This window comes from Bactrocera dorsalis, chromosome 1, assembly GCF_023373825.1.
Source record: "Bactrocera dorsalis isolate Fly_Bdor chromosome 1, ASM2337382v1, whole genome shotgun sequence".
NCBI classification, from domain to species: Eukaryota; Metazoa; Arthropoda; class Insecta; order Diptera; family Tephritidae; genus Bactrocera; species Bactrocera dorsalis.
The window spans coordinates 107,320,254-107,336,383 of NC_064303.1; the positions used below are offsets into that span (position 1 = coordinate 107,320,254).

The 16,130-nt window shown below is 35.6% G+C and overlaps 1 protein-coding gene and 1 long non-coding RNA gene across 2 annotated transcripts in view; one reads left to right on the forward strand and one right to left on the reverse strand.

The window, feature by feature from the left end:
- The window catches only part of LOC105232826 (roundabout homolog 2), a 167,343-nt gene that overhangs the window by 40,874 nt on the left and 110,339 nt on the right, over positions 1 to 16,130 (forward strand). The window lies entirely within an intron of this gene.
- Positions 1,354 to 16,130, reverse strand: part of LOC125775832 (uncharacterized) — a 207,430-nt gene continuing 192,653 nt past the window's right edge. The window contains exon 3 of the long non-coding RNA XR_007421396.1: positions 1,354 to 2,481. This is a non-coding gene — a long non-coding RNA (uncharacterized LOC125775832). The remainder of the gene's footprint in view (positions 2,482 to 16,130) is intronic.

Genomic DNA, 16,130 nt, shown 5'->3' on the forward strand with positions numbered 1-16,130 from the left:
GCAGAATGACAGAAAGTACGAACTTTTACTTAAAGTATTATTCTTTCTACCAATACCTGAGAAATATAAGAAGATTAGGTTGGCTAGAAACGTGGATTCTAAGAAGGATCTCACTTGAAGATCTTAGAACCACCGTCCGTTTTCTAACCTAATACTTCGATATATATAAGTAATAGACGACTTATGTACCATGTCTTCAGGTTCGTTCAAGGTGCGACAGCTGAAATGTTTCAGAATCAGTCTTGAAATGGCTCGACAATGGGACAACTTGTGTCCGATATGATTGTTAGGCTTGCCGCATGATTGAACAATTTTAATAAAAACCTATACGATTACGGTAAGATGAGCTTTGCTAAGGGCAAAGATCTGCTACGTTCTACTCTAAACCAAATGGGTCTTCGGTTACAGCTAGCCGATGACCAGGTCCCATAGCAGTGTGAGCGCTAGAGTACTCTCTTGACTTTGAATTTGCTAGCGATTCTGCTATGACCATTAACTCAAACGAGTCTGATAATGAAATTGCTTGACATGATTTCAAGTGAGAATATACGCTTCATATATACCTATGAGAACTCGTTTAGCCAGCCCAGCGCTAGTATTGCCGCTCTGGTGTCGGAGTAAATACTAATCTCTTTAATAGAGACTGCATGTTGCGGCAGTACGTCTTCCACCACCTTATAATCACTTCACCCTGAAAAATGCGACAGTGGTCTTGTGGCATAAAGCGGAGAGATTCTGACAGAAAACTCCTCCTCCAACCTTCCCTCATAGCTCGACCCATCCGTGAAAAAGCTCACTGCGCCTGCTCTCCACCGACTCCTCCATATCCACGATAACGATATATATTGGTATGTAAACAGAGAAAAAACTGCCAAGCACAACCAGGTCGTGTAAAATTTCTAAAGTGATGGATTCCATGCATTATAAGGAATAGGAAGCTAGTTAGAGAGCTGCTACAACTGGTTTAATTTCTTCAATGATTTTTTTTATTATATAATCCTTTAGACTCCAAAAATATGGCTTGAATATAGGTTTGCGGCTCTGAGAAGATTTTTCTGTAATATTTCTTTTCCTTTCTCACTTGTCTTTTCTTTGAGGTACAGATAAACGGCTTGACTGGTAGTTCAAAACATAGCAAAACAGAAGGCAGAATTACAGATCTAAACATGAAAGGATCTCGAATAGGTGCCTATATGCCAAATAATGGCATAAAAGGAGACTCAACTTTATCCTTCTTCAACTCTGCCACCTGTCTCGCTAATAATTATTTTCTACGCTATATCATATATGTATGTATATATAACATACTTATATGTATACTAGTATCTTCATATAAGTTAACAAGGCATCTATCAATGAATATAAATGAAACTTCTTTCAACTCAAAGTTAGATTGCACTCTCCCGCGCTACACATACATACACTTTTGTTACTTACCTAAAACAAATTAATATGTTGGCATATATAACGTTGCACATACATACAAAGCAGCCCTAATGTATGCGTTTACGTATCGTATATATGTATGTATTTCTGTGTGTGCGAGTAAATTAAACAGCACGATGACACTCTCATTTCAATTCTTAGCTCTTCCGCGCAGCGATCTTCTTGAGAGTTTGCTTTGCTCGACGCTCGACAAGGCGCATTGTTATTGTTGATTGCAAGCAATTTAAGTGCAAACATTGTTGCACAGGTAATAGACACACACACACACATAAGCGAGCAGGCAACACACACCTATTCAAATGCAATGATAATCGGTAAAAAGAGTTGTCAGCCGGCAATCTACAGCATTCGAGCGCATTTTTATTTCGCAACTTTTGCAGAGTTTTGCTTTTTTTCACTCCTTCTCACATTCATTATTGCACTACTTGCTAGTTTCTTTTCTATTTTTGTTGTTGTTGTGCAGTAAAACTCCTTCGTGCAACGACTGGCGTCTTGCGCTGCTGAGTGCTGACGTTTAACTTTGTTGTTATAGCTGTGAGTAACTGTTGATTGTTGCTGTTGTGTGCTAGATATCAAGTTGTTATTGTTGTTGTTGTTGCTTTGCATTGTTACAGCTTTAGTTGTTAACTGCTTGCAATATTTGCTTTCAATACACGCACACACCTACACATGGACCCACATATACACACACACATGTGTCTGACTTATGCAACTACTTTCATGTGTTTGTTTGTGTGTGTTGGTAGTTGTTGCGACATCGCAATTGCAATGTTTGCTTGTACTCACTCGCATGTCAGCCAGCCAGGCAGCCAGCATTGTCACAATGCCAACTTCATTATCCTTGTTTATTCCTTTTGAATGCTTGTTTTCCTTTCATTACTTATCTTCCAACGATGATGATTCCCACTCTCGGCGCAAGTCGTTGAGACAGCTGTGGCAGTTAATGATAATGACTTCGTCAGTCGGTTAATTGTTCTACTTAAATGTTGTTGTTGTTGTTGTTACTGTTGTTGTGCTTTGGTTTTTGTTCTCGAGCTGCAAACGAGAGGAAATAAAAGAAAGCCAAATAAATAAAGCAACATTTGTTGAACTCATTAACACGAAGAAAAGATTACTTTGAATGCAAGTTTTAAGTAATGAGTGCATACATATTTAATTTATAAAGTTAATTTAATTCTCTGTGTGACAAAGTAACGGAAGTCAACTAATATGGGTGTGCTTTGTTTGAGGGAAATCGAAATGAGAGTGGCAGTGACTGATGAGAATGAGTAGAGAAATTTGCATTAAAGGGTTATATTCATATGTTAATTAAAAAAAAATATTTTAAGTTATGACAAAAAAGTACTAAGAATATTTCTTTTGTCGCCTAGATTTTATTGCATGATTGTCATCATATGACCTGACATCACGTGACTAATTTTCTTTTTAAGAAATGAATAAATTTAAGATTAATCGGTCTTGTCTTTTACTGTATAAAATTTCCAGGGATATAAAAAAAATATCATATGATCAACACATCATATGATCTGACATCACGTGATTTTTTTATTAATTTGAAGTAAACAATCTTTGTGTTGTAACTAGATTTAATATTTCCGGGGATTTTAGGAAATATCACATGATCAGCACATCATATGACCTGACATCACGTGATAATTTTTTTAATTTGAAGTAAACAAACTGTATCTTTGTGTTGTAACTGGATTTAATATTTCCGGCGATTTTAAGAAATATCACATGATTATACATCATATGACTTGGCATCACATGACTTAAATTTATTCAATTAAATAAGTGAGAGTATTATTTTCAGCTTTGATTTGTATTAAGAGATAAAAAATTTAATTAAATGTATAAAATTATTATCTGTTTGATCTCCTATGAAAAATGTCGCTCGATAGATCATCAAATCTTACAAATATGTATATTTAACTCAAATTATTAATATATTTGCTATTTTTGAAAATTCAAAACTAAGTTCGGTGGCTTAAAAGTGTCTCAAGTGTATTTAAAACTAAATATTATGTTTAAAATTGTATAAAGTCAATACCTCGGATGTGATTTCACATATTTTTTATAACATGTTTCATCCTATTGATATAATAAACTGAGCAGTAATCATTTTACACCCTTTCAAGTAAAATATAAACACTGTACTCATACAGCGCTTATGGACAATATCCAAATTCTCCTTTTTTTACCGAAAAGCCACCCATCTTCCCAATAATAAATTGCATCAAATTAATTTGGAAAAGTGAACTTCAACTCCAGTCACATTTCAGCAAATTTCATTTCCTGTTGCACAGCCATTGAACGATAAACACTCCTCGTTGCTGTTGTTGTTGTCACGCTACAGTTTATTATTTATTTTCTCGCCTCAATTTAATGTCGTTGTCATTTTTCGCATGATGCCTAAAATCTGTTCAATGCTGTTCGTGGCACTGATGGCCGACGCCGAACGACGTTGAACAACGCTCTGACGCTGAAGGCAGAAGTGAACAAATGAATGAATGCACGAAATTTATTGCATCGAAATAAATCATTGATTTTAGTTCCAATTCAATTGGATTTCAATTTTTTGTAATGACAGCCGGCCATGGCTGCTAGTGACGGACTATAATAGAGGCGAAAGCATGCCCTGACAATGACGAATGCGGGATGTGCGTGCATGTGGGAGATGTGTGTGCGACTACTGTGGGTCTACACTGTTTATCTGAGTTATTGGTAACGTAATTTTAGCTGAGTAAAGTTATGAAAAGGATTATTAAAACGAAAAAAAATGTTTATTGCATATTTTATGGCGCTTTACCTTAATAATAAAACGAACCGGGAGGACTTTGTACATTTTTAAAATCAATTTAAAATGTTACTTGATAATATTTTGTGATTCAGCTGAAGTATTTCTAAAGTTGAAACACAGTTAAACTCTTTCACAGCCCCTAAAAGTATGCTGTATAAATTTTTGTGTTGCCAAACCCAAATTAAAATATATTATTCTGATATTTTGAAAACAAATTCAGTGTTTTGAATGTTGGTACATTGTAAGACTTTTATTACAGACCCTAAAAGTATGCTGTATAAATTTTTACGTTACCAAAATCAACTTAAAATATATTCTTTTTATATTTTTGAAAACAAATTCAATGTTTTGAAAGCTGGTGCATTCTTAGATTTTCACTACAGACCCTAAAAGTATGCAGCATAAAACTTTGAATTTTTTTTTCCTATTCAACTTTGCTTTTTTGCTTAGTCTGTCTGTTCGTTTCATACACACTCTAGACTTAGAATGATTTCAAAAATTAAAATCCAACAAAATTCGGTTGCCTTTAGTTCACCGATTGGTTAGCCCCATAGCTTTGTCTCTGTAAGTATCGCCAATGGCAACAACAGCCATTACAACAATACGGACAAGACTGCGTTTTTGAGCACCATCGATCAATGACAAGAGCGCAAATGGAAAAACATTGCCAAAATAAAATCTTTCCAAAACGAAAATTCAAAGCTTTGCCCAAAAAACGTCAACAACAACAATAGCAATATATGAAAAATGCAAATACTTCAGACTTAGCCAGCCAGCAGGCAGACAGTCAAAACATTCAAATCATCGTCAGCGTGCCAAATGCCATCAACAACATCATCGTCGAGTTGTGGAAAACAAATTCATATATATAGTTGTATGTAACTGTTGTCTCTGCTGAACTGCCAAAAATGCAAAACAAAGAAAATATTCGTCAGTCGAAAATCAAAAATAGATAGAAATTTGCGCAAACAATTCCCGAAAATGCAAAGTGCTCGCAAAGCGACGGCTAACACACACATACACACACGTAAGCATGTGCATATTTGTTTAGCGCTTATGTAATGGCATTCAATGAAAAGTTCCAAGTCGACAACAACAAAATCAATAAAATTTCAGCAGCAAACATTTGCATTTAGCCAAATTAATGCAATATCCGTTGTGCGCTATTTTTCGCTTTTAATGTCGGGAAGCGGGAGGTCATGAAAAAATCCATCATCATATATTTAGAAAAAATCATTTAATCAAATACTCCAACTAAATGCATTGCAATTTGTTTGAAGTGTATATTTTTTATTGAAAATTTGTTATATTTATTTTTAATGCTTTATTGTTGTTGCTATTTCGGCGCAAAGTCCATTAAGGGATAACATATGGTAGTGAAAATGCTGCAGCTTGCCACTCAATACTCGGAAATTAAATGCGCATTTGCAAGTGCAGCTTAAATAAACAGTTATTGCAGCTGCATTTGCAATTACATTTATATGATATGCGATATATAGAGATATGTATATGTATATATATATTTTTTTTATATACATATGTATTTAAATATCAGCTTGAACCATCAACAAAACTGCATTAGAAATCAAATTAATAGTTTGTTGTCAATAAAAGCTTTTTTAGTCATTTAGTGTCATTAAAAAGAGTAGTTTTTTACAACCAGTATTCTTAAAATAATATTGACTAATAGTCAAAAATGTACACACACATGATTAAAAATATTAATATTACTGTACAGAAAGACAGTTCTATGACCCGCTACTCATATTATTTATAAAGCACTTAAACAAATCAGAATATTTTTAGTTTCCAAAAATAAGAAGATTATTTTAAAATTAAATTTCTCTTTGAGAACAGTCAATCTATTGACAAAATTGTCGATATATTAAATTTCCATTACTGCTTCATAGGTGTGAGTCTTCGCTAACTTAAAATGAAGTAAGCCTAAATATAGGCAATATTATTGTAAAGTTTTTAGATTTCCTTCATTTTTTGGAAAAAAGATATTACAAACTTACCTCTCTAGTACTAAAACCGCTTATAAATTACAAAAGGTTTCTCAAAGCACGTTTGTTCTTCTCAGTTGTCGATCACAAAATTATATAACATGGTATTTATAGGTGTATGTCTTCGCTAACTTACTAAGTTAATGTCATTGCAGGCAATAATACATAATTTTTTTTCATAATTGGTTAATTATGTTTATATGAAAATCGAGAAAATGTTATATATAAAATCCTTACTCCCGCCTTGTGTGAAAGCAGAAGGGTCTGGATATAAGTAGTTTCTAATCACTTTTGTAAGCATTATTATTGAATTTGATCTTTAAGTAATAGAATTTAATGTACAATAGGAACCTTTAACTCGATGTGGTGTGGCAAAATGCCCTTACGAACCCTAAACTGGAATTAAAAATATTGGCTTCTTATTTTATTGATCGATACTGGTACTGTAAAAAAAATTTCTTTATTTCATTTAGTAGAAAATCAATACTATAACCAGTAGAATATTTATTGAAAGCATTTTCTTCAGGGATCGAAAAGTACTTACCTTTTACATCTTAATACAGATTTTGTATTTGTAATCGATAATTTATGTTGTTATCGATATTTTTATATGCAAGATTTTGTATCTATTATCTATATTTTGTACAGATAATCAGGCAAATTTTCTTATAATCGATTATAACAGCGTTTCATTAGCGATTTTGAGGAATTTCTATATACTACATCTATACTTACTTAGGCATAACAGATTTTCGAAACAGATGTTTGTTGCCTATTTGAGGTACTACAACTCTCATCAATTATGTAACATTTAATCGTTAATTCGATCAAAGACCTCTTTGTTTCGTTGCTTTTATATAGTTCTAGTCTATTGTGGGTAGTTTTAAGGTTAGGTTATATGTACGTTAGACTACAAGGTAGTATCGATAAACAGCAACCATAATAGATAAGTGTTAATTTTTAGTTGATATTTTTTTCAATAAATAAAAATAATCGATGTAAACTAAAAACGTATTTATTCTCAAAACAGATCCTTCTGTCTATATGACGTACTAGAAATCATTTATGGTATATAATTTGTAATCGATAACAAACCTTCTAAGGTATTAGACATTATTGCATTACAATTTTATGGCTCCAATCGGTCATGAATAGTGTTGCTAAGAACTTTTTTCGTAGACTTTTCATTTTTATCGATAAATATAAACTATTATCTATAACTACTAAATTGTAATCGATAACCATAAATACCAATTGCATTACAATTTTATGGCTCTAATTGGTCTTGAGTAGTGTTACTAATAACTTTTTCGTAAACTTTTAATTTTTATCGATAAATAGCAACTGGTATCGATAACTATTATTTTAATCGATATTTCCTACAAAAAATACACAAAACAAGTTTAATTTAATTTGCATTACGTATTTAATTACCAAGCAGATCCTTTTTATCTATGTCTCATATAGAAATCACCTACATACGAGTAAGTAATTTTAATCGATACTTAGGACCATTAATCGCGCTACTTCACTGTAGTAGTATATTTATAGTGAAAATAGTATAATTTTATAATAGTTCTAGTCGTTTGTCGGCAGTCAAATCGATAAATTTTTCCTTACAAAATTCATTTTTATCGATAAAAAGCAATTTTGATTGAAAACGGTTTGTAATCGAAATTTTATAGTGTAACTAATCCCCACCATTTTTTGTTACAGAAAATACACTTATTGAGTTACTGTGTTATTGAAGTAGTTTTCCATAAATAATCGATTTTTATTAAATTTTATCGATAAAAACATTCATAATCGATACTGTTAATTTTTTAGAGTAAATAATTATAATTTCATATATATCTACAGCAATAAAATTAATCGATAATTATGTCATTTAGTTATCGAAATTATTCTCGATAAATTTTATTCTATTTTTATTAGGTTTTATTTATGAAAAAACAACTAAAATCGATTAATCGATAATCATGTTTGTGAGTTATCGAAATTATTATAGATACATTTTTATCGATTTTTATTACATGTTTTTTAGCAATATAAAACACTTTTAAAAACATAAAAATTTAACAAAAATTTTATATATTCGCTATCGATCACCCTTTGTAAAAGACAGGCTTTTGTCTCACACACACATTAAATAAAGGAAAAACACTACCACATGTCAAACGATAGAGCTAACGTTACGTGGTAAGCTGCAGCGGCCAACAGCAGCAAACATTTCTTCCGCCATTTTTAAATTTTTCACACAACAATGATGTTGATTTGATGATTCACTGCAACTAGTCAATGTGATTCGGCTGCCGTGGCACTACAATGCAATCAACGCAAAGCGACACACACACATACGCATACATGTAAATGCTAGCAACCGACTTACAGCGGCCACTGCTCGTTGTATAGTTTATTACGTCGACTATCAAATCCAGTTTTGCAATTTCACAATCACTTGCCACTTGCCGCACGCCGCTTGCCACCAGTCATGTTGCACCAATGTCCGGCATTTGCGATTCAAGTGTAAATGAAATATTCGTGAATTTTGCAAATTCACAAAATTGAAAATTTTTGAATTGTTGCCACACAGCGGAGGCAAGTAGGCGAGCAGAGCATGTTTGAACAATCTTGTTGTTGCTGCTGTTGTTAATTCGACTGGCTGGCTGACTGACTGAATGAATTGGCTGAGCGTTGTGTGAACGTAACATTTATTGAATTTTTCAAACCATCCACAGACATTACGCCAGTAATCTATGCATGTATGTGTAAACACGTAAGCACTTTTGTATATGCGCCTGTGTGTGTGTGTGTGTGTGACGACACGTTTTTGCGTGAACTGACAAACTGATTGTTTGACTACAATTCGAACTGTCCTAACTGGAAGTGAAGTGTAGGTGACAGTGAGTTTGCGAGTGTCTACTAGCGCCTTTCAAGTATATGTGTTTGTGTGTGTGAGTGTTGCACGCACACTGTGCATAGTCAGCTGCAGTGTAGTAGTGATAGAAACTCTGTCAGTGAGTGAGACAATGTGACAGCAAACGTAATAAATGGAATTGCCGCCACGTTGATCCTTTTTGGCACACACACACACATACATATATGTAGGTGAATATACAGCACCTACACAAACTCACTGTGATCGGCACCCACTTTTACAACTATATTTACAACTCTATTAAGCTATCAGCTGCCTCGCTCCACACACGCCAACTCAGCGCCGTTAACTTGCTGTAGCACTACTACCACTACACACACATACATGCATTTCCACACACATATCTACTCCCATAAAATTGCATTTCATTGCTGACGATTCCAATTTTTGGTGTTCTTGCGCGACAGGTGAAGTTGGTGGCATCGCTGCCGCTGTGCCACGGCATCACATTGACTGTCGAACATAACGACGATTAGCTCGTCACTTCGACGCTCCCTTTGACGACGACTAACAACCGGTGGATCGCTGTTGCGAGGATTCTGTGGAGTGGGTGGTTGGTTAGCTTTGTTGGCGGCTTGTATGGCTAGAAATGTTGCTGGCTTTCTTTGTTCCTATTTCATGTCAATTTGACAGAGAGCTTTGCGGATCTGTAGAAAATGAAATTCCACCCACACACACACACACTCATACGCATATACACACATATACAATATAACAGCATGCAGCAGCAATGTTCGCCTAGCGACAATTTTAAATATTAATTTCCACTTGCGTTGTTCGAAATTGAACAAAGTGAATAATTTCCCTTCTTTTTACCTTTTAACGCTCACATCGCTTGCCACTCTTGCTCATACTCACGTTCTTTCTCTTTATCGTTGCAGGTAAGCGGATTACAATTGCCAGATTATGTACCTATTAATGGAGTTTTCGGCGACGGTCGCTCGTAAATGTAAAACTTTGTAAGTCCATATGCGTGTGTGTGCATTACCGTGTCTGCGTGTGTGTGTGTGAATGATAGCATAATGGCATTTTACCGGTTATTAAGTGTGTACATGTAGTTGGCGCGCTATGTGCGCGCACAATGCTGCCGATTAAGCGCGATTGTGGCATTAAATTTGTATTTAAACTTGCATTTTAATAGTTTTGTCGGTGATTCAGTTATTTAAGTGGCATTATTGTAATATGGAAATATGATTGAGGCATTAGTGCTGAATTAAAATACTACTTTGTACTTTTAAGTTGAAAAAATGCGCACACAATGTGATTTGAAAAATATTGAAATGCATTTTTTTATAATCTTTTAAAGCCATTTTGATTAAAAATTATTAGAGTAATAGAATATGAAATATAGTGGAAAAAATTTAATATAATTTATCTAATGACTCCAAACGTATTTTTTTTTGAAGCAGTTAAGCCATTTAACCAATATATTTTGTTTAAACTGTTAGTTTCTGCTTTCAGGTTTAGTCTACAAAGCATATATTTGAGTTAAAAGCTTATATTGAGTCAAACTTTGTATATGTAGAAACCAGCTGGCTATATTGGCGTCTTTTTCGAAGCTCAATTTTTCGATTCTCTTACCAAATATTTAAGTATATGTCAAGAGGAACAAGTGTGGTCTTGGTGCCTTTCAACTCCTGTGCTAACTTTATAAAAGCAAGTTAGAACTTTTCTTCAATATTTCTTTCGCTATAATCGTAAAAGAGACCAAAGAGTCGTAGAATTCGAGTTTGTCACAGGTGTCCATGGATGATTCTGGAAGTGAGAGAGTGGGGTGTAGATGTTGGTTGTTGCAGCTGTAGGATCCACGGGTCAGTTATTGCACTCTTGGGATGGATGGCGGCGCCACTTTTGGGTGTTGTAGAGAAAAACTCCCTCAGCATGGGGCAACGATTCTCGCGTGAAGATTGGAGCGGGATGAAAGTTGGGGGAGACTGCTTGTAATGGGAGCTATGCTGCTTGTTTGAGTTTGACTTGTAAGAGTCCTTTGTTGGCCTCTTGGGTGGAGTAGCGGCACAATACGTGAACTTGGTGCAGATTGCACATCCGTAGATTTTAATGTCGCAGTAGTGCATTGGCAATATGGGGCCACATATCTCGTGATCTACTCCTTGTGTGTTTTAAGGACTAAGCAGATCTTAAGATGGCTCTATACATTGCATGTATAACACCTAACCGAGATGGAGTTTGAATGGAGCCTTTTAGCGCAGACGCAGCAGAAAAACTCCTCTGGACACAGATTGGACTCAATGCCAGCACGAGTCAGGAAGCACGGAGCAAGAAGTTACCCAGTGATAGCAAACTTAATCTAAGACTTATCGATTCAAAGAGGGTTAGATTTCCGAAAAAACAGCCCTTGATTGTATAAAATTTGGGTCAATAATGTTCGGTTGATTTAGCTCCTGGCAAAACCGTACAATGTCTTCAATTTAATTCCGTCGGGAAGTGGCAATTCCTTTGAAGAAGGAACAGGATGCCAACGCCCTATGCCATCTTTCCGAATCTCGTGTACAGAATATAATCTGTCTCTTTATTGATCTGGAGACTTAGCTTTGACTTCCATCTTCATTTACTGACTTCGACTTGCCTATGACCGTCCAATCGCTAGTCGACCCGTACGGATTCCGTCACTGTAGTAGCGGTAGCGTATTTTTCATGTCCACCAGATATGATTACCTTCGTTTAGGGCATTGACGATCTACCACGGTTTTGCATCTTCTCATTCCGACAACATGCCTCATCTATGTCATCATCATTACACTATAAGATTTTGACCCCGCCAAGCAATTCTGCTCCAGCAAATGATGGCATGGGTGCGCTAGACTCGACGTCCAAGCTTCCAAAAGCTTCAGTATTTCCCACCGCTCCTGAGACATCCGTCCGAGACGGTTCCTTCGGTCTATGAGCGCCATGATCAAATCTTGTTTGGGAATCTCGCCTAGCTTCTCGGTTACGTCCCTATACTTCTTCTTTGTCAAAGCCGCCATCAGTTCGCTCTCCATCGAAAATTGCCTCTCTACAGCGATATGCTCTTCAAAGCGATTCGCAATCACTAGATCCAAGAGATTGCACCAGTTACGAGTAGTGAAGCTCGTCCGTTTTTCGCCTACTTTATGGTGTATCGCTTCCTCTTCATTCAGGTTGAACTTTCTTTCGAGTCGGTTATATATCGTGACCACCGCCTTGTATCATGCTTTTGAATTCAACACCTACTTGCTTGGGTTCTTCCGGGGTCCTCTCTTATTGCCAGAGTTGAATCCCTCGGTCACCTGATTAAGAGAGCGAAGAGTTCTGCTTCTTTTTCGTACTAATACTCACGGCGGTTTCATGCTTACGAGTTTTCACGGATTGTATCACCTGCGGTACTGTTGATTTGGCTTGGCAGTAGTACTTCCATTCCGAAAGTGTGGTCGCTTGAATTCTAAAAATTCTGAAAAAAAGCATTTTAATCTGCTTATTACCAAACAATTGGTTGCCACAGATACAAGAAACGCTTCTACAAAAAAAATATTAAATGCGTTCCACTGCTTAAATTTTCCTCGCAATTGTTTTCACCACTCATCTTGTTGATGTGCGCAATTGAATGGTGTTTTTTGAGTAGGTGGAAATAATTCAACCATTCAGTTGAGTAATTACGTGAATACGCACGAAATTTTCAACAACAAAAGCAACAAAAATATATAATCTGTTGCTTGTGTGGGCAGACGTGTTCAATGAAAGAATCGTCAGCAGCCTGCTCACCCCTTTACAATGCACATTTTACTGAAATAAAAGCCGTCAAACACGTTCGCTCACATATACGACCACCTAAGAAGCAGTACCTGTACACCAATTACTCATAGATACCTTATCGGTTGATTGGTGACACGGACTGGGGACATAACCTGCAGCCAAACCCAGATCCACACAACGGCTCGTTTTATGCTTATACCTCAACCCTTTTTTGCTTCGGTTTTCAAAGAATAATCAAACCTGCGTGGCTTACGCTACATTTGGTTGCGACATGCATACATATGTACACATATATACACTGTCATACATACCTACATATGCCTATAGTTGTCTAAAATTTCCCTGCCGATGTGAGTTGCATTTCCAAAGCATACCTTCGGGCGCAAGCACCATTTATTCACATACATATGTATGTATTTAGCTTTGTGTCGCATGTCGCTGCATGTATTCATGTAACTATATATGTGTGTCTATATGTGTGTATCTGTGTGCATGCGGAGTTTTGCATGAAATAGAACTGTCTCAACATTGATTCGTAATCAGTCACCCACTCGAGCAATCAGTCAGTCAGCCAGACAGTCAGTCCGTTCGTCATTCACTCGCTCGCACAGTATGTACTTTTTGTTCTTGTTGTTGTTTTCATACGAGCATTTCTGCATTCATAAACTGCTTGGCTTTGCATTTGCTTTTGATTGAATCAATGCTTTTCCGCTTTTCTGCTTTTCAGCTGGTTTGCCTGAGCCACATAACGCCTGCCGAAGGGCCAAAAGGGTTGTATAAATGTGTGGGTGTGTGTGTGTGTGTGTGTGGCACTTTTGAGGTTTCAATGAGCGCCCGGCCGACACTGATGTCCTTTGTTGGCGGCAATAGCGTATTAAGTTATTAAAAGCAAATTAGGGTTGAAGTTTTCCAAGTGACACATCATACACGTACACACACCGCTTCGCCGTAACAAGCATATGTGTATGTGTGCTTGTGTCAACCAAAAATATTTAAGTATTCGCAAAGCGAGCGAAAAGAGTTTCTAGTCCAAACCAGGAATGTTCTATGGCTGTTAACTGATAACCGGTTGATCATACCGCGCTTGTTGTTGTTGTTTTTTAAATTATTTTTTGTTGTTGTGTTTGCAGTTAGCCTGTCATTGCTGCTGCTGGTAGCGCTAACGAGGTACGGTAATTATAGTGTCGGGTTAGTCGACATAAGCCCACCAGCAAAACAGCACGACACACTCACACACACATGCTTACAAATTTACAAATTTGTGCCGTCACACCCACACACACAGAGGCTTACATAAGCTGTACATATATGATATGTGTGAATGTGTCCTGGAAAAGGGTGAATTGGTGATTTGCTGTAGCGACAGTTGATTGAAATAACAAACATACACATGCAAGAATAAACACACATACATAAACACATCTATATATGTATATACATACAAATATAGAAGTTTTCCTGAAGCATTATGGCATTCCAAGTTATACCCTAAAGAGCGTATATTGAGTTCACGAAATTTTCTAATATCTATGAAAAAACGTTGGACGTCCTATAAAGTATATATATGTATATATAAATGATCAGAGTGTCGAGCTGAGTTGATTCAGCCAAGTCCGACTATCTGTATATACGTGAACTAGTCCCTCAATTTTTGAGATATCGATCTGAAACTTCGCACATGTCTTTTTATCACCAAAAGGCTGCTTATTTGTCAGAATAACTGAAATCGGACCGCTATAGAATATAGCTGTCATACAAACTTAACGATCGAAATCAAGTTCTTGTATGAAAAACTTCTTTGTTTGAAGAGAAATTTTCAAGAAATTTGGTATGGATCATTTTTCAAAGAAAATATGTAATCTCCGAAGAAACTGTTCGGATCGGATCACTATATCTTATACATTCCATACAAACTGTACGATCGAAATCAAGTTCTTGTAAGGAAAACTTTTTTAATTGAAGAGATATTTACAGGAAATTTGGCAGATATTATTTTCCAAGGCAGTAATGTAATGTCCGAAGAAATTGTTCGGATCGGATAACTATAGCATATAGCTGCCATGCAAATTGACCCATGAAAATAAAGTCAGTATGTAGAAATTTCTTTTTCTTTTTTATTTTATAAGTTATTTTCATTAAATTTGGCAAGAATAATTGACAAAGACGACTCTACAATATCCGAATTTATTGTTCAGATCGGCTAACTATAGCATAAAACAGCAATGTAAACCGATTTACTACAAAATTCTTGTATAAAAAACCTTTCTATTTGTGAAGGGTATTATAGCTTCGTTACTACCGCAGTAAACTATTTCAATTGTTGTTTTTTCCTTTAGTTTTCCTTTCAAATCAATTTGCTTGCAGAACGTATTTGTTGTGGTTGTTGCTTTAGCGCGCACAACGTGTGGGTGTGTTGGCTTATTAATGTGTTGGTCGTTAACGCGCACTCATAGACATTCCAGCTAAGGCCAATACACTCACACACTTTCAGATATAAATAATACATTTATGTCTTAGCGCGATAAACGTTAGTTGTGCTGTAGCCATTTTGTATTTGTTGTTTACACATGTTTCGCTTTTGTGCTTTAATGTCTGATGTGGGAATTTTAGCTAATAAATATGAATTAGTGTAAACATATATTATAAACAGCGCACAACTACTCACATGTGCCGACACAGCCCTATGGTACATACATAAACATATGCTTGTGCATATGTATGTGCGTGCGTGTCAATGAAATTGCTTATTGCTTGTGTTTTCGCACGAATCTTTGGCGTAGTAAGCTAAATGTTACGTAAGACATTACTTCATTCGTTCTGGCTGGCAAACAAGTGTTTGTATGTGTGTGTGCGTTTGTGTTACCAATTGTTTATATTTCGTATATATTAATTAAATGTTTACAAGTCATAATTATTTTTAGATTTATTTAATTATACTTTCGGTTGACCTGCGGTACTTTTGGAAAATATATGGATAAATGTTGGAAATTTCTCAACTATCCGTAGGGTATACTCGCGTGATTATTCTTTGGTGGTGTAGACACTTATAGTTATACCTATACTTATAGTTATACTTATACTTATACTTATACTTATCCTTATACTTATACTTATACTTATACTTATACTTATACTTATACTTATACTTATACTTATACTTATACTTATACTTATACTTATACTTATACTTATACTTATACTTATACTT